Genomic DNA, 7,500 nt, shown 5'->3' with positions numbered 1-7,500 from the left:
GCGCAGGGCAGCGTTCTGCCGTACTCCCTTCACCTCTCGCCCCATTCAAATCGCTCCCTTCTCCATCTTCCCCTCGCTCGGGGGGCGTTCGCTCTCTCGCTCTCCCTCTCCCTTCCGAGCCGCCTCGGAGGACGACGTACGAGGAGCGGAAGGCGATGGCGAGTCGGGTGGGGGCACACCGCGCAGTGAGAACCCCCCCTCGCCTGCCTCCACAGCTCTGTCATCCCCCCCACTAACGTAGGGGCTCGGGAAAGACTAGTGGCGCGGAGCTCGGCAGCGGCGTGGAAACGCCACCCACCGCCGCCGCTCTCGCTGGTGCCCGCCGCGGAGGCCGCCCTTCGGGCGATGCGTGGCACGGACCTCCGCGGGCAGGGCTGCGCATCTGGAACTTCGAAAAGGGCCGCCCTTGCTAACACTGTGCTTCCCCACGCGGGGAGCGATTCGGACGGCTGGCCCCCACGCCGGGGTGGGTGGGCGCCCCGCCGTTCGCCCGCGTGGGTCGTCAGACCACTGTTCATCGTTCGGTGCGATTCAAACTTCCCACAGCTCGGCCGCCTCCGTCCTCGAACGGGAGGTGACGGCCGGCGTGCGCGCCCAAAGATAGGTGGTGGAAGCCCGGGGGTACAGGAGGAAGGACACCGCTCACCGTAAACCGACGCGAGCTCCAAAGCCCGGGTCGAGCGAGCAGCACCACCTCCCCACCCGGGAGCGCCGTGCCAGATCGATCGGAGGATAAGACCGCTCTGAGAGGACATGGACGAGAGGGGCGTCCGCCTTCCGGAGCCCCCCCTTTCGGACGAGGACTCCGGATTTGCCCCCCGAAAGCCATCACCTCCAGAGAACCAGGGACCGCCGAGGGAGGGTCTGGTCAGGCTTGGGTACCCCAGCATTGCCTCTCTCGCTTGGGATGCACGATCGGCAAAAGTCCCTCTCGGAGCTGTGGAAGTTCGGTCTCAGCCGGAGTGCGCAACTTCCAGACGAGAGGGACCACATGCCAAGTCGCCTACCCAAGTCGGGGAACCAGAGAAACAACTGCTTTCTATCGGGGTAGAGAGACGACACTCTCTCAAGTACATTCTGCCAGAGGTGCGCATTCCTATGTATTTGCATTGCGGGACAACGTCCCCACTTTAAGGGGACGAAGTCGGAACTGTACCCGGCCTCAAGTCACTGTAGGGCGGATGCGGCACCTAGAAAATTCCTCATTCCGGTTCTTTTTCACTTAGTCGTTTTTTTTTTTGGCAAGAATGTACCCCAGGATGGCCAAAAAGCCAAAGCCAGGGACTGAGAACCATCGAGCATGCTCTGAGGGGACATAGTCAGAGGGGGCGTCCGCCTTCCAGAGCCCTCCTTCCCACGAGGACTCCAGATTTGCCCCCCCCCCCCTGACAACAGCCATCGCCTCCAGAGAACCAGGGACCACCGAGGGAGGGTCTGGTCGAAGCTCAGGTACCCAGGATAGCTTCTCCGGCTTGGGCATGGACCGCCAGACAAAGCCGCGGACCATGAACCATCCAGCCTGCTCTGAGGGGACATAGTCAGAGGGGGCGTCCGCCTTCAAGAGCCCTCCTTCCCACGAGGACTCCAGATTTGCCCCCCTGACAGCCATCACCTCCAGAGAACCAGGGACCGCCGAGGGAGGGTCTGGTCAAAGCTCACGTACCCCAGGAGAGCTTCTCCGGCTTGGGCACAGACCGCCAGACAAAGCCGCGGACCATGAACCATCCAGCCGGCTCTGAGGGGACATGGTCAGAAGGGGCGTCCGCCTTCTAGAGCCCAAACTCGGCCACGGACTCCAGATTTGCCCCCCTGAATGCCATCACCCTTCAGAAGACCAGGGACCACCGAGGGAGGGTCTGGTCAGGCTCAGGTACCCCAGGATCGCCTCTCTCACTTGGGACGCACGACCAGCAAAAGTCCCTCCTGGAGCCGTGGAAGTTCAGTCTCGGCCGTATTTTGCAACTTCCACGACAAGAGGGACCACCTTCTAAGTCGCCTACCCGAGCCAGAGAACCATAGGAACAACCGCCATACATCGGGGTAGAGAGAGCCCACTCTCTCCTATATTCTCCCGCAGGTGCGCATTACTATGTATTTGCATTGCGGGACAATGTACTTCAATGAGCGGGACAAAGTCGGAAATGTATCCGACCTCCTGGAACTGTGCGGCTGCTACAGCAGTCAGAAATTCCCCATTCCGGTTCTTTTTCACTTGGATTTTTTTTTTTGCAATTTTTTGCCTAAAACGTATTCCTCCAACATGTACTAGCTCATGACACTTGAAATTTTTGAGCCAATTGATAATAACAGCTTTTTAGAGCTCAAAAACAAAAAAAATTTGATGCGAACAAAAAATGTTCGAAAATGACCTCAGCTCCTGGAACTGTTTTCGGTACACCTCCAGAGAGGCTCCCCTGCCTGGAAGTCTGTCACTGCTCAGCTCGAAATTTTTCTAAGTCCCAAAATTCGGTTTTTCATCCAAAATTCAACTTTCTGCCCAGGATCCACAAACTTTAAACCCAGTTGGGGGACCCTCCCTGGGGGCCCTACAACATACTGAAGCCCCCCTGTGGTGGAAGTAGGGGAATTTACTTATTTTTACACAAAATCACAAAATTCCATTTTTTGTTCGCAAAACACTTTTTTGTCCTCAAGAAACTTTTTTGTCCTCAAAACACTTTTTTGTCCTCGAGAAACTTTTTTGTCCTCAAGAAACTTTTTTGTCCTCAAAACACTTTTTTGTCCTCAAAACTCAATTTCTTCCATAATTCGACTTTCCCCCAAAAAACCACACATTCTACCCTCATGGGAGGCACTCTCCCTCGGGTCCCCACATCATATTGACGCCCCAGAGCGGTGGGAGAAGGGGAAATCTGATTTTTGCACAAAAATCCAAAAATCGCTCTAAGTCCAAAAATCCTGAAAATTTTTCTAAGTCCCAACGGTACTTTCTGAAAAGTGTACCCAGGCCCCTGGAAGCCTCCTAGGTACACCTCCTGAGACTCCCCCCTTCCTGGAAGTCTGACACATCTCGAAATTTTTCTAAGTCCCAAAAACTGGTTTTTGCTCCATAATTCGACTTTCCCCCCAAAAGCCACACATTCTACCCTCATGGGAGGCACTCTCCCTCGGGTCCCCACATCATATTGACGCCCCAGAGCGGTGGGAGAAGGGGAAATTCGATTTTTGATCAAAAATCCAAAAATCGCTCTAAGTCCAAAAATCCTGAAAATTTTTCTAAGTCCCAACGGTACTTTCTGAAAAGTGTACCCAGGCCCCTGGAAGCCTCCTAGGTACACCTCCCGAGGCGCCCCCTTCCTGGAAGTCTGTCACATCTCGAAATTTTTCTAAGTCCCAAAAAATGGTTTTTGCTCCATAATTCGACTTTCCCCCCAAAAGTCACACATTCTACCCTCATGGGAGGCACTCTCCCTCGGGTCCCCACTTCATATTGACGCCCCAGAGCGGTGGGAGAAGGGAAAATTCGATTTTTGCACAAAAATCCAAAAATCGCTCTAAGTCCAAAAATCTTGAAAATTTTTCTAAGTCCCAACGGTACTTTCTGAAAAGTGTACCCAGGCCCCTGGAAGCCTCCTAGGTACACCTCCCGAGGCGCCCCCTTCCTGGAAGTCTGACACATCTCGGAATTTTTTCTAAGTCCCCAAAAATGGTTTTTGCTCCATAATTCGACTTTCCCCCCAAAAGTCACACATTCTACCCTCATGGGAGGCACTCTCCCTCGGGTCCCCACTTCATATTGACGCCCCAGAGCGGTGGGAGAAGGGAAAATTCGATTTTTGCACAAAAATCCAAAAATCGCTCTAAGTCCAAAAATCTTGAAAATTTTTCTAAGTCCCAACGGTACTTTCTGAAAAGTGTACCCAGGCCCCTGGAAGCCTCCTAGGTACACCTCCCGAGGCGCCCCCTTCCTGGAAGTCTGACACATCTCGGAATTTTTTCTAAGTCCCCAAAAATGGTTTTTGCTCCATAATTCGACTTTCCCCCCAAAAGTCACACATTCTACCCTCATGGGAGGCACTCTCCCTCGGGTCCCCACTTCATATTGACGCCCCAGAGCGGTGGGAGAAGGGAAAATTCGATATTTGCACAAAAATCCAAAAATCGCTCTAAGTCCAAAAATCTTGAAAATTTTTCTAAGTCCCAACGGTACTTTCTGAAAAGTGTACCCAGGCCCCTGGAAGCCTCCTAGTACACCTCCCGAGGCGCCCCCTTCCTGGAAGTCTGACACATCTCGGAATTTTTTCTAAGGTCCCCAAAAATGGTTTTTGCTCCATAATTCGACTTTCCCCCAAAAGTCACACATTCTACCCTCATGGGAGGCACTCTCCCTCGGGTCCCCACTTCATATTGACGCCCCAGAGCGGTGGGAGAAGGGAAAATTCGATTTTTGCACAAAAATCCAAAAATCGCTCTAAGTCCAAAAATCTTGAAAATTTTTCTAAGTCCCAACGGTACTTTCTGAAAAGTGTACCCAGGCCCCTGGAAGCCTCCTAGGTACACCTCCCGAGGCGCCCCCTTCCTGGAAGTCTGACACATCTCGGAATTTTTTCTAAGTCCCCAAAAATGGTTTTTGCTCCATAATTCGACTTTCCCCCCAAAAGTCACACATTCTACCCTCATGGGAGGCACTCTCCCTCGGGTCCCCACTTCATATTGACGCCCCAGAGCGGTGGGAGAAGGGAAAATTCGATTTTTGCACAAAAATCCAAAATCGCTCTAAGTCCAAAAATCTTGAAAATTTTTCTAAGTCCCAACGGTACTTTCTGAAAAGTGTACCCAGGCCCCTGGAAGCCTCCTAGGTACACCTCCCGAGGCGCCCCCTTCCTGGAAGTCTGTCACATCTCGAAATTTTTCTAAGTCCCAAAAAATGGTTTTTGCTCCATAATTCGACTTTCCCCCAAAAGTCACACATTCTACCCTCATGGGAGGCACTCTCCCTCGGGTCCCCTCAACATATTGACGCCCCAGAGCGGTGGGAGAAGGGGAAATCTGATTTTTGCACAAAAATCCAAAAATCGCTCTAAGTCCAAAAATCCTGAAAATTTTTCTAAGTCCCAACGGTACTTTCTGAAAAGTGTACCCAGGCCCCTGGAAGCCTCCTAGGTACACCTCCTGAGACTCCCCCCTTCCTGGAAGTCTGACACATCTCGAAATTTTTCTAAGTCCCAAAAACTGGTTTTTGCTCCATAATTCGACTTTCCCCCCAAAAGCCACACATTCTACCCTCATGGGAGGCACTCTCCCTCGGGTCCCCACATCATATTGACGCCCCAGAGCGGTGGGAGAAGGGGAAATTCGATTTTTGATCAAAAATCCAAAAATCGCTCTAAGTCCAAAAATCCTGAAAATTTTTCTAAGTCCCAACGGTACTTTCTGAAAAGTGTACCCAGGCCCCTGGAAGCCTCCTAGGTACACCTCCCGAGGCGCCCCCTTCCTGGAAGTCTGTCACATCTCGAAATTTTTCTAAGTCCCAAAAAATGGTTTTTGCTCCATAATTCGACTTTCCCCCCAAAAGTCACACATTCTACCCTCATGGGAGGCACTCTCCCTCGGGTCCCCACTTCATATTGACGCCCCAGAGCGGTGGGAGAAGGGAAAATTCGATTTTTGCACAAAAATCCAAAAATCGCTCTAAGTCCAAAAATCTTGAAAATTTTTCTAAGTCCCAACGGTACTTTCTGAAAAGTGTACCCAGGCCCCTGGAAGCCTCCTAGGTACACCTCCCGAGGCGCCCCCTTCCTGGAAGTCTGACACATCTCGGAATTTTTTCTAAGTCCCCAAAAATGGTTTTTGCTCCATAATTCGACTTTCCCCCCAAAAGTCACACATTCTACCCTCATGGGAGGCACTCTCCCTCGGGTCCCCACTTCATATTGACGCCCCAGAGCGGTGGGAGAAGGGAAAATTCGATTTTTGCACAAAAATCCAAAAATCGCTCTAAGTCCAAAAATCTTGAAAATTTTTCTAAGTCCCAACGGTACTTTCTGAAAAGTGTACCCAGGCCCCTGGAAGCCTCCTAGGTACACCTCCCGAGGCGCCCCCTTCCTGGAAGTCTGACACATCTCGGAATTTTTTCTAAGTCCCCAAAAATGGTTTTTGCTCCATAATTCGACTTTCCCCCCAAAAGTCACACATTCTACCCTCATGGGAGGCACTCTCCCTCGGGTCCCCACTTCATATTGACGCCCCAGAGCGGTGGGAGAAGGGAAAATTCGATATTTGCACAAAAATCCAAAAATCGCTCTAAGTCCAAAAATCTTGAAAATTTTTCTAAGTCCCAACGGTACTTTCTGAAAAGTGTACCCAGGCCCCTGGAAGCCTCCTAGGTACACCTCCCGAGGCGCCCCCTTCCTGGAAGTCTGACACATCTCGGAATTTTTTCTAAGTCCCCAAAAATGGTTTTTGCTCCATAATTCGACTTTCCCCCCAAAAGTCACACATTCTACCCTCATGGGAGGCACTCTCCCTCGGGTCCCCACTTCATATTGACGCCCCAGAGCGGTGGGAGAAGGGAAAATTCGATTTTTGCACAAAAATCCAAAAATCGCTCTAAGTCCAAAAAATCTTGAAAATTTTTCTAAGTCCAACGGTACTTTCTGAAAAGTGTACCCAGGCCCCTGGAAGCCTCCTAGGTACACCTCCCGAGGCGCCCCCTTCCTGAAGTCTGACACATCTCGGAATTTTTTCTAAGTCCCCAAAAATGGTTTTTGCTCCATAATTCGACTTTCCCCCCCAAAAGTCACACATTCTACCCTCATGGGAGGCACTCTCCCTCGGGTCCCCACTTCATATTGACGCCCCAGAGCGGTGGGAGAAGGGAAAATTCGATTTTTGCACAAAAATCCAAAAATCGCTCTAAGTCCAAAAATCTTGAAAATTTTTCTAAGTCCCAACGGTACTTTCTGAAAAGTGTACCCAGGCCCCTGGAAGCCTCCTAGGTACACCTCCCGAGGCGCCCCCTTCCTGGAAGTCTGTCACATCTCGAAATTTTTCTAAGTCCCAAAAAATGGTTTTTTGCTCCATAATTCGACTTTCCCCCCAAAAGTCACACATTCTACCCTCATGGGAGGCACTCTCCCTCGGGTCCCCTCAACATATTGACGCCCCAGAGCGGTGGGAGAAGGGGAAATCTGATTTTTGCACAAAAATCCAAAAATCGCTCTAAGTCCAAAAATCCTGAAAATTTTTCTAAGTCCCAACGGTACTTTCTGAAAAGTGTACCCAGGCCCCTGGAAGCCTCCTAGGTACACCTCCTGAGACTCCTCCCTTCCTGGAAGTCTGACACATCTCGAAATTTTTCTAAGTCCCAAAAAATGGTTTTTGCTCCATAATTCGACTTTCCCCCCAAAAGCCACACATTCTACCCTCATGGGAGGCACTCTCCCTCGGGTCCCCTCAACATATTGACGCCCCAGAGCGGTGGGAGAAGGGAAAATTCGATTTTTGCACAAAAATCCAAAAATCGCTCTAAGTCCAAAA

Source organism: Dendrobates tinctorius, unplaced genomic scaffold, assembly GCF_039654945.1.
Source record: "Dendrobates tinctorius isolate UK_male_01 unplaced genomic scaffold, ASM3965494v1 ptg000762l, whole genome shotgun sequence".
Classification (NCBI taxonomy): domain Eukaryota; kingdom Metazoa; phylum Chordata; class Amphibia; order Anura; family Dendrobatidae; genus Dendrobates; species Dendrobates tinctorius.
This window is presented reverse-complemented; position numbering follows the sequence as displayed.